At 36.2% G+C, this 12,597-nt stretch overlaps 1 protein-coding gene across 1 annotated transcript in view; it reads right to left on the reverse strand.

The window, feature by feature from the left end:
- LOC117991097 (protein jim lovell-like) overlaps nt 1-12,597 on the reverse strand; it is a 56,376-nt gene that overhangs the window by 42,183 nt on the left and 1,596 nt on the right. The gene's annotated exons all lie outside the window — the stretch shown is intronic.

The following is a 12,597-nucleotide window of genomic DNA, read 5'->3' on the forward strand; positions in this document are numbered from 1 at the left end:
AGCTTATGCTCGCGACTTCGTCCGCGTGGACTGCACAAATTTCAAAACCCTATTTCATCCCTTTAGGGGTTGAATTTTCAAAAATCCTAAACCCTTCTCCTTCTGAGAGGAGATCCGTGCGATGAGTTGATCACTTGGATGAACAAGTTTGACATAATTAAAATACTTTCTTAGTGAGTGCTTATGTTATGAAAGAAACCTACTGTTAAAAGTTTCTAAGCTCAGCGGTGTATAGCTGTGCGTTAATAGATTACTTAGCCAGTCAGTCAGTCAGGACTAATATTTTTACAGGTAGAAAGATGATTACTTAAAGTACTTACTTATTACAAAAATTTTAATTTCTTAGAGATCTTCCTGTCTGCGAGCTAATATTTTAATCGTCTTAAAATATTAGCTCGCAAATCCAACATAATACCTATGCATATATCTTGCATAGCTAGTAAGAACAAGGTATAGCGAAAGCCGATATCAATCGGCGTGCTATCGGCGAACGAGATACCGAATGACTTAAATAGGCCTCCGAGTAGGGTCACCATATCGTTTGGAGCTTTTCAGACTGCCCCCAAAAAAGGATAAATTGGGTATTTGCTACATCAAAAATAAACTATTTTTCATTGATTATTAAATATAATGTTTTCCAAAATACGTAATATTCACGTCCTTTTTTAGTTTTAAATGTGTAACCATTTTAAATTATCGATTAAACTAAAAAAAAGTACGTCTTTATGATGTGACGTCACATTCCAGTATTTCATAAGCACTCAATTTTATTAATATCGCATAAGTACCTATACCTACCAAGTGCGCGTTTGACGTTTGATAAAAAGTTACTGATTTGACTAGTTGTCAAATACCTACCGTATTGCATGTCATACTCATATCGCACATCTGAAAAATATTATCCATTTTCTAGTGTAATCATTTGAAAATAAAAATAATCAGAATTCTGTAAAACATTAAACTATTCGTAAAATATTACATAAGTACGATGTCCTTTTTTCTATAGGTAGGTACTTCGTGTTAGTTTGCTATATATACTGTATGTTATTATTAAATCAAGCAGGTAGGTGATAGTTTTCAGTAAATTAGTTAGCAACACTTAACAGCGGCAAGTAATAAAATAAGAAAGAACCAGGCCCGGTTCTCAGGCTACTATCAAAAAGTGGTATTTCCCTTAACTTTGGGTTCCCGAGCGCAAACTTTACCAAGGATTTTTTTAAGTAAACCATGAATGAACCTACAGAAATTCGGTCAAGAGGAGGGACCAATATATTACAACATAATTTGTTTTGTACTTTTAAAATGGTTTGCCACGCCAAGGACGCTGTTTATTTTCTAATATTATTTGGAAATAATTGCTTGTTCGCCAAACGTAGTGCTAGCTTTTCCTGTAGGGAACATTTTGAGACTCGTCAATTTAGTTTAGAGATTGTGCACAACTAAATTAGCCCACATTATATTTATGTAACAAAAATTACAAGTCACACTCGAGTCATTGAATTTCTACGTTCGATTCCAAGAATTCAAGTAAATAAGTAGGGTTTTCCAGCAAATGGATATCCAAACATCATAAAAGTAACACTATTGCGTTTCTTGTGGTCATATCATGAATTTCATTTTTTTTGCGTCGCGTCACATGATAAGTAGGTACCTTGCTTATTAATAGGTATTGTACAACACGTATGATGTTTTGTTTACGTATTCTGTTTAGGTAGCAATATAACTTAGAAATAAGTATACACTTATTTCTAAGTTTTAATAATACACTTATTTCTAAGTTTTGCCTTAAAATACTCGGTACTACAATCGGTCAATTTTTTAATAAATAATTAACAAGAGGCGCTGTGTTGCTTATTTATCAGCATACATTGCGCAATTGCGGTAGAATGACAGCTACAATGTCACGATCGCAATCATCTCTGATTGGTTGACGCTCGCTCACAATTGGCTACAATGTATTGTTGCAACAAGAAAACCATAAATTCAGCCAATCTCAACAAATTGCGATTGTAATGATGATTGATGCCGGTTTTACCAAATCGATCAGCTGGCTTAAGATGCACCTGATTCATTTTTTGTGAACGGGTTTTATCTAAAGAAATCATCATCATCATCATCATCTCAACCCTTCGCTGACCCACAGCAGCTGAGCACAGCCTTCTCCTCTCCTCTCAGAATGAGAAGGGATAAGATCATACTTAGCGACAATTCGAACTTGGTAAGCGTGGTTCCAGATATCACACCTTTGAGAATATCATGAAGAAAATAGATAGCACGACATGGTCACCCTACGTTCGGGACACATAGGAAATTGTAGGCGTTTCTCGCATTACGGTAGTGTTGGGATAATTTATTGTGAACATTTCTATCTGCTATTTATTTCACAGGTGACTTGTGAAAGGCGGGGGTATGCAGGCCCTGCAACATTGTCGACCTTAGCTTGGTTATTAAGTATAAACAGACGACCCAATTTGGTTAGTAGGTACGAGTGCCAATACCTATATTATTAGTCTGTCCGGCAAAGGTTATTATTTTTCCAACATCATTGGGAAAACATATTTAGTAGGCTAGTTCGTACGAGTATAGCAAAATACAAATCGAAAAGCCTGATACACATTCTTGGAAATTTCTCATTAAATAGCGAATATCTACTATAGATATTCGCCGGAGTCAAGCATGTCATGTCTCTTTGATTTTCCGGGATAAAAATTAGCCTATGTCCTTCCCCGGGATGCAAGATGCACCTGTCGCTGTTTTAATTTCGTCAAAATCGGTTGAACGGATGGGCAGTGAAAGGTTAGCAGACGGACAGACAGACAGACAGATAAACAGACACACTTTCGCATTTATAAAATTTCTGATATCTGATTAACAATAAAGAAATACCTATCACACAATTATTATCATTTATCACTAATCCTATTTTTACGGCTGCCGATTTTACAGTAGGTAGGTATCTTTTCTTTTGTTCCCGCCCATCACGCGCTGTCACTTTTTATTTTTTTTAAGAGACAAAGGTCAACGTCATCTACCGGGTCATCGGATTTGCGGTTTACTTGTTTTTAATTACTGTATCAGATCGTGTTTTTATTGTTAATCCGAAAATAATGTAATTACTTTATAATTAATATTTTGAAAACAATATACCTACCTACCTAATAAGTACAAAATATGACCAACATGATTTTTTATTTTTTATTTTATTTTTAGGGTTCCGTGCCTCAAAAGGAAAAACGGAACCCTTATAGGATCACTTTGTTGTCTGTCTGTCTGTCTGTCTGTCCGTCTGTCTGTCAAGAAACCTACAGGGTACTTCCCGTTGACCTAGAATCATGAAATTTGGCAAGTAGGTAGATCTTATAGCTGACATTTGGGGAAAAATCTGAAAACCGCGAATTTAGGGTTAGATCACACAAAAAATAATTAAATTGTGGTCATGAACTAATAATTAGTATTTTCAACTTTCGAAGTGAGTGACTATATCAAGTGGGGTATCATATGAAAGGTCTTCACCTGTACATTCTAAAGATTTTTATTTATTTTTATGCATCATAGTTTTTGAATTATCGTGCAAAATGTCGAAAAAATACGACTGTAGTACGGAACCCTCATTGCGCGAGCCTGACTCGCACTTGGCCGGTTTTTTCTCTACTAAGTTCGGTATTCTTTGAATAAATTACAATAATTTGTTTTAAATGTTTTCCTAGTCTCAGAAGTCGATGACTGTAACCTACTTAATCAAACTGCGGTGGGTTGTGGGCAAGACATCACACTATCATTCTATTTTTTATCATTGTATTTTTCTACAACCTACGCGCTATTTCTCTTACTCAGTATAAATATCAATAGGTAGCTGTACCGTACCTATGTATATCTACATTTTTTGTTCATAAGCCATCAATATGGAGATACAAAAAAACTTTATTAAAAACCACTACCACTACCTATACTAATTTTTTTTTTGTTTAACTACACGTGTTTCTATTAGATTTCTAGTTTCTTTTATTATGCTCGCCCGACTTCATACATACATACTTACACGTCTAGAAACAAAAGTAATTTTTTACTTTGTAGTGGTTTTGGACCCTCATCAGGGTTGAGGAGTTGGGACTTGGAGTTCAAGCATAAACTCATCGCTTGGTACCTACAATATTAATTCACTATGAAAACTTCCTGAATCTCGATAAATAAGGCGGGCAGTAACTCTACAGCGACAGGATTAAAGAGTTGTTCCAGAATTGTTTATGGGACCACCACGGAAACTTCTCTGTAAAGTTTAGAAATAAATTTGCAAATCGGTCTAGTAACCTCGAAAAAATCTGTGTACCTACATACTACATACATAAAAAAAAACATCTTCTCGGTAGGAACGGCATTCCGAACCACTGACTATTCATAAGCACTTGTAAAAAGTTTACATGAATAAAAAACATTCTATTCTATTCTATTCTACAAAACGGTGCAAATTGGCTGGATTTGACTAGTTGTCAAATATCGGATTCACATAACACATCACCGATTAGTAATACCTATACCAACGCATAATTAGACGCCATTACTGATTACAGTACAAATTAAACGCCCACATGACTCAAATACATGTGTCATTCAGATATGCAATGGAAGTCATTAAATTCATTGTAATTACTATAATAACAACTCGCTATCATCTGCAAATGTCGAAGTTAAAGTTCCTATAGTTTTGCATTTAAATGATGTGTCATAATCTCATTTAAAGCGATATACGTCCCAAAAGCGGTGTTGAAAATCATTTCAGATGTTCAAAGAATTAAGTTTTGGCCTCAAAAACTATTTTTTTTAACATTATAAAAATTAAAGATATTCTTTAGTGAATTACGAGAGTCTAAACACGATTGGCACAATTTGGCTCGATACAAAAAATGGCGAAGTACCTACCTACTCTCCAAAAAAGCACTCTCCATACAAACTTACTTAGATTCTCATTTGGATATCAACCAATCAAACTCAATGAAATTTTGTAGTCACTTTCTAGAAACAAATAGCCCTGTCTGAGGCTTGCCAGATTTTCGTGAAAATGCGTATGACTGATGTTTAGCTTAAATTTAGAATTTGGAGTGAAATCTTGGCTTAATACTTCTTTGGTTTACACTGGTGTCTGGTTTATTAAAAAAACAACAGCGGGTGAAGGAAAGAGCTATGCTTGGAGTTTATCTATAGTAGGTACGCGACCGGTCGAGATAGCAATATGAGGCGGTATGAAATGATGGTGTCCTCACCCCCATTGCAATCTCGACCTGTCGCGTACTAAGTATACGTGATCTGCCCCCCAATTGTGTAAGAATAACCATTTCATGGCTATCGCAATCGTCAAGAATTCTGCCCTTTGATTGGCTGTGAAAAAATGTAAACAGCGAATCAACCAATCAAAGGGCAGAATTTCTTGACGATTGCGATAGCCATGAAATGGTTATTCTTACACAATTGGGGGGCAGATCAGAAATGCGATCCGTAGGAGAACCAGAGTAACCGACATAGCTCAGTGGATTGCAAAGTTGCAGTGACAACGGGCAAGGCACATACTTAGTTTGAAAAACCGATAGACGTTAGGCACCTTAGTAAACTAAGGTGCTCGCACCGGAAAGCGCAGTGGAAGACCCCCCACTAGGTAGATAGTGTAAGGGTGGTAAATTGGGCGGAATAGAAATATACCCGGATACGGAATAATCTACCACCTTACAAAGATTAGAGGAAAAAAAAATAATAATTTTACTTACTTGATCTATCTACCTAGTAAAGAATAGAAGCTAGCCGTCGACTCCCTTGTAATGTATATGAGGTGTTATAAATGAAATTTGCTAGATGTTAGGCAAAATTGTTTTTAATGTAACTTTTACCGGGGTCGCTTAATACATAGTGATGGCTAATAATGCTTAGTTATTCTAGCTTAATGCCAAGACTTAATTTAGATACATTAGAATGCCTTAGGTAGATAGTACATAAAATCTATGTTTTAAATTTAAGATGCCATTGGCATGGAATAGACAATGACACAGTAAAATTCATAAAATTGTTTCAAAATAAAAGCTCAGTAGTAAAGACAGGGTTCTTACTGTACACATACACTAAGAAGGTTCACTAAACTGTTCCAGGATACAAACATTTGCTTACTTGTAGGTGCGAAGACTGCAATGTAGCTGGACGGCATCGGCCAAGATCCAAAACTCAATTTAACTTGATTCTTCACAACCGAAATGTTTCATTACAAAGATTTTCACCACGTCTTATCCATAGAAATTAAGTTGCCAACGTGAATGTGCTAAAGAAATAAATACGAAAACCGAAAACTAAAAACGGAAACGCAAACGGAAACCCTGTAACAAAGAAAAACAAGATTATAATTTGTGCTGTGTGAAAATTTCGACACGTGGAATTTTCCCGATCAAACACAACTCACCTATTGAACTCCTGGCCACCAATGGTTTTCAGGAGTCCACCCACAACCCATTATCCTCATTTATTTGGGAAGGTAAAAATAACTGGAACTGAAAGGGAAAATCATGAAATTAGGATTTTCTCTAACCAAACCGCCATTTTGTCGAATCCACATTACTTGATTTTTCACTCACCATAATTGATGAAACATTGAAATACGTTAGGATGACTAAATTTATAACTATTGTATTTTCCCAGGCGAAGCCATGGGCGAAAAGGAGTGAGATTTTCCTGGAACGAAAAAATTCGTCTTCACATGTTGACTCCAGAAAAATTCTAAATCTCACCAATCGGTGTTGCCAGACGCAACCCGAGTGTGGCCGCTCTCATTTAGTTTGATCATGAAGCCAATTCATTTTTGAATATTTGCGGAACCTAAGGATATATTATAAGAACCGTTTTGTTAATGACTTAACAATAAACAAATGATATTATGGTTTTATTTAATTATTTTGTTTTATTTTTACGACAATTGACAACGAAGCAAACGCCATCTATTGTGGCTCGAATGAACTCTGAACATCGACCCACGCGTAGTTCTGCACCTTGATGCTAGGTGGCACCAACATACTTTGAACAAAATAGATTTTTATTAAAAACGAAACGCTAGTTAGTAGTTCAAAATTTACAACGTCACAATACTTCCCCTCCTACGGCATAAGCACCATTTATAATGTGTTAATTAAATAAGAAAAAAAACCAATGTTGGACTATACTCAGAAAATTACTTAAACTATCAAACAAAATTTCTAACTATTAGTTATTATTTAGTTAGTTAACCATAAAAACAGCTTAGTGCTCTTTGCAATGTGTCACTACTTAGAAAATTGTACAATCAGCGGAGTACATTTCATAAAATTTACAAAATTTCTCAAAATATACTGAAATAACTATATAAAAAAACGTTCGGGCGCCATTTGTAAAGGGTGGTAAATTGGGCGGAATAGAAATATACCCGGATACGGAATAATCTACCACCTTACAAAGATTAGAGGAAAAAAAAATAATAATTTTACTTACTTGATCTATCTACCTAGTAAAGAATAGAAGCTAGCCGTCGACTCCCTTGTAATGTATATGAGGTGTTATAAATGAAATTTGCTAGATGTTAGGCAAAATTGTTTTTAATGTAACTTTTACCGGGGTCGCTTAATACATAGTGATGGCTAATAATGCTTAGTTATTCTAGCTTAATGCCAAGACTTAATTTAGATACATTAGAATGCCTTAGGTAGATAGTACATAAAATCTATGTTTTAAATTTAAGATGCCATTGGCATGGAATAGACAATGACACAGTAAAATTCATAAAATTGTTTCAAAATAAAAGCTCAGTAGTAAAGACAGGGTTCTTACTGTACACATACACTAAGAAGGTTCACTAAACTGTTCCAGGATACAAACATTTGCTTACTTGTAGGTGCGAAGACTGCAATGTAGCTGGACGGCATCGGCCAAGATCCAAAACTCAATTTAACTTGATTCTTCACAACCGAAATGTTTCATTACAAAGATTTTCACCACGTCTTATCCATAGAAATTAAGTTGCCAACGTGAATGTGCTAAAGAAATAAATACGAAAACCGAAAACTAAAAACGGAAACGCAAACGGAAACCCTGTAACAAAGAAAAACAAGATTATAATTTGTGCTGTGTGAAAATTTCGACACGTGGAATTTTCCCGATCAAACACAACTCACCTATTGAACTCCTGGCCACCAATGGTTTTCAGGAGTCCACCCACAACCCATTATCCTCATTTATTTGGGAAGGTAAAAATAACTGGAACTGAAAGGGAAAATCATGAAATTAGGATTTTCTCTAACCAAACCGCCATTTTGTCGAATCCACATTACTTGATTTTTCACTCACCATAATTGATGAAACATTGAAATACGTTAGGATGACTAAATTTATAACTATTGTATTTTCCCAGGCGAAGCCATGGGCGAAAAGGAGTGAGATTTTCCTGGAACGAAAAAATTCGTCTTCACATGTTGACTCCAGAAAAATTCTAAATCTCACCAATCGGTGTTGCCAGACGCAACCCGAGTGTGGCCGCTCTCATTTAGTTTGATCATGAAGCCAATTCATTTTTGAATATTTGCGGAACCTAAGGATATATTATAAGAACCGTTTTGTTAATGACTTAACAATAAACAAATGATATTATGGTTTTATTTAATTATTTTGTTTTATTTTTACGACAATTGACAACGAAGCAAACGCCATCTATTGTGGCTCGAATGAACTCTGAACATCGACCCACGCGTAGTTCTGCACCTTGATGCTAGGTGGCACCAACATACTTTGAACAAAATAGATTTTTATTAAAAACGAAACGCTAGTTAGTAGTTCAAAATTTACAACGTCACAATAGACGACATCAAACGAGTCGCAGGGAGCCGCTGGATCCAGGCGGCGCAAGACCGTGGCGTGTTGAAGTCCCTTCAAGAGACCTACGTCAGCAGTGACCGTCTATCGGTTGACAATTTTTTTTTTTTTAAATTCAGATACAAGTTATACCTAGCCCTTGACTGCAATCTCACCTGGTGGTAAGTGATGATGCAGTCTAAGATGATAGCGGGCTAACCTGGAAGGGGTATGGCAGTTTTTGTTAAACCCATACCCCTTTGGTTTCTACACGGCATCGTACCGGAACGCTAAATCGCTTGGCGGCACGGCTTTGCCGGTAGGGTGGTAACTAGCTACGGCCGAAGCCTCCCACCAGACCAGAAATTTAGAAATTATAAAATTCCATTACCAGGAATCGACCCCGGGACCTCCCACTATTAAGACCACAGCGCTCACCACTGCGCCAAGGAGGTCGTCAAACAATGATGATGATGGTGATTGGTGGTGATGATAAATGTGCTGATTCCTGATCGCCACACACGAAGCTAATTCCAATTGCTCTACGCACTTTACGGCCAGTAATTGTTTTAAAACCAAACAATTACATTTAACGCACCATTTACGACACACCACGGACTATAATATTATACAGGCAACAATAATCGTCTCTTTCTGTCTGTCTGAAACCAGGGTTGCCACTAGTAGGTAATCATTACCCACATTATAAACTAGCTTATGCTCGCGACTTCGGTCCGCGTGGACTATACAATTTTAAAACCCCTATTTCACCCCTTTAGGGGTTGAATTTAAAAAATCCTTTCTTAGCGGATGCCTACCTACGTCATAATAGCGCTATCTGCATGCCAAATTTCAGCCCGATCCGTCCAGTAGTTTGAACTGTGCGTTGATAGATCAGTCAGTTAGTCATCTTTTACATTTACCTATATATTTAGATGTGACAGTGTGTTTGTTTGTTGGTTTGTCCTTCAATCACGCCGCAACGGAGCAATGGATCTACGAGATTTTTTGCATGGATAAGACCTGGAGGGTCACATAGTAGGTTACTTTTTATTCCGGAAAATCAAAGAGTTCCCACGAGATTCAAAACTAAATCAACACAGACGAAGTCGCAGCCATCAGCTAGTAGGTATTCAATAAATTCGACGACAACCTTGGTGTAGTGGTAAGTGATGTCTAATAAGTGGGAGGTCCTGGGTTCAATTTCCTGCAGGGGCAATTTGCGAATTCATATTTTTTTTATTTTTCTTTGATCTGGTTTGGTGGGAGGTTATGCTCGTGGTTTCTTACATCCTACCGGCAAGGCCGTGCTGCCAAGCGATTTAGCGTTCCGGTACGATGCCGTGTAGAAATCGATGAGAATTGAGAAGTTTAATCAAACTACCATATCTCTTCCAAGTTAGCCTGCTTCCATCATAGGCTAGAATTCAGAGCCTGTGATGAAAGTTAAAATAAAATTGAGTTGTCAAAGTGACAACTGGGCCTCGATTGCGGTAGAATGACAGCTACAATGTCACGATCGCAATCACCTCTGATTGGTTGACGCTCGCTCACTATTGGCTACAATGCATTGTTGCAACAAGTACTTATCGCACAAATTCAGCCAATCACCACAATTGAGATTATATGACTGATGCAGGTTTTACGAAATCTTCTTAGAGAGTGGACACGTGATGTTGAAAAATGATGAAAAATGAATATTGGCAGCCCTGTTTGAATAAATCTGAATTAAAAAATAAAACTAGCTCGGAATTCGAATTTGGAATTGCTTGACGACTCCAAGTGGGCACAATCACAATCAGGAAGCCAGCGTGATTGCCAGCAGTCACCGCCAACCCCTCATTACATTTACGCACCACCATTAAGCGTAATCAACCTCTCATCACACACGGAGATGGAGGAAACAATAAAATGAACACTTATTAAAATTATCCCGACAACAACCATAAGAACGTAAGATTGCGTATTGTTTTCTTTATTTCAATTAAATTAAATAATAGAACATTAATTTTTAATCTCAGTCCCATAGAGGCCACATTTTTTTCTCTGGCAGAGGTGGTTCTGGGTTCAAGATTTTTAAGATAATCGAGGGTCAAAAAGTTATGGGTACCTACATTTTTTTGTGTTGTTGTATTATATTTTTGTATTGTTGTGTTTTACCTAATTAGGTACCTATCTATCATCACAATAGTCCTTCTGAATATATTGCGGACTACAATCATCATCATCATAAACAAAAATTAACAAAAAAAAACGTCGAATTTTAATTACTTAATAAAAAAATCAGATTCAAATCTTATTTCTAAAAATACCTACCTACTTTCAAATTAATCCGAGAACACTTAAATCATCTTGAATTTTTGAATAAAGCATTATTATCGTAGGGATTTAATTTTAGAGGTAGATAAATTATTACGAGTAAAATATTGGGCATTGTTCTGGCTACGAAATAAGTACAAAATAAATATCAATTATAATTCTACGTATAAACGAGCGTCCAAAAAAAATAAAGAACATTTCAAATTTAGAATCAGTAGCGAAGAAAACGTTTAGAAACTTCCCCTCGGGTGTGTTTAGTTTCCCTACGCACGTCATCGGGGTAAGGAGTGCGTGCAACCCTTCATTTTAATCCTGCACGACTATTATGACGTAATCAAGCCCTCCACATATGAACTGCGGAGTCAGTAAAATAAAACACGCACAAATTCAACACCACGATTTGGTTTGGAGTGTAGTTTACGGAGTTTGAGTGCAGTTTTTTGTTAATTTTGTTGGTGCTTAGCCGAAAATTTTTAATGAGTCTGATTTTTCTAACTTGGTAGAATACCGGAGTCTACGTAACAGGCACTACGTAACAGGCACTACATAATAAGGTCTACTATAGTCTACTAATAATACGTAATTAACTACTCAACTGATACCTACTTTCCTAGGTAGGTTAACTACATATGGTGGCATTTCACAGAATCCTGTTAGACTTTTGTTTTGTATGAAATCTAAATATTTGCTTTAAGTTCTTCCACATTTTCACTTTCATCGACTTCTAGGTAGTTAACACTTTACTCGGTATCTAATATCGGACCTTTTATATATTTTTTTTTACAATAGCATCGGTATTAGAATCATCAATCAAAGAAAAAAAGTGTCATCGATGATCAGAATCAATTAATTAGAACAAACATTTTCTTATTAGATTTTCACATTAAAAGCTCTTCAAATCCATTGTTGTACGTAAAAGCAGGATATGCAGAGTACCAACATACCATCTCACAATCACTATCAATTTCCGCAATATAAACAGGTTTAGAAATCGAAAAGGGCTCGTAAAACAAGATGACTGCCCTGATTGCTTCCTCCTCATGCGCGTAAAAGGAACTCAAGTAATTATTGAAGAGTAAAATTTATACCGACACTAGATTATCACATGCAAAAGGATAAAACGGAATTTATATTTTACATTCTACAAACGGGTCCTAGGACATGCAAACTTAATAGACCATATAAAGCTATAACCTCTTTGGATACCATAGATAAGGAAACCGACATATGAATGGGTGATCTTAATTTATCTGTGAAAGTTTCCGGTTAACACTCTGCGTCGATCGCTAATCGAATCATTAAAACCTACATGCGATAAATCGATAAATTTAATGTCCATTAGTTTGGTTCACGAAGTCTTGATTCTACTTTACGTTCTATTTTTATTAAACAACAATTACGAAGACAGTTTGTACTAATTCATTAGTCTCT

This window comes from Maniola hyperantus, chromosome 19, assembly GCF_902806685.2.
Source record: "Maniola hyperantus chromosome 19, iAphHyp1.2, whole genome shotgun sequence".
In the NCBI taxonomy this organism is placed as follows: Eukaryota; Metazoa; Arthropoda; class Insecta; order Lepidoptera; family Nymphalidae; genus Maniola; species Maniola hyperantus.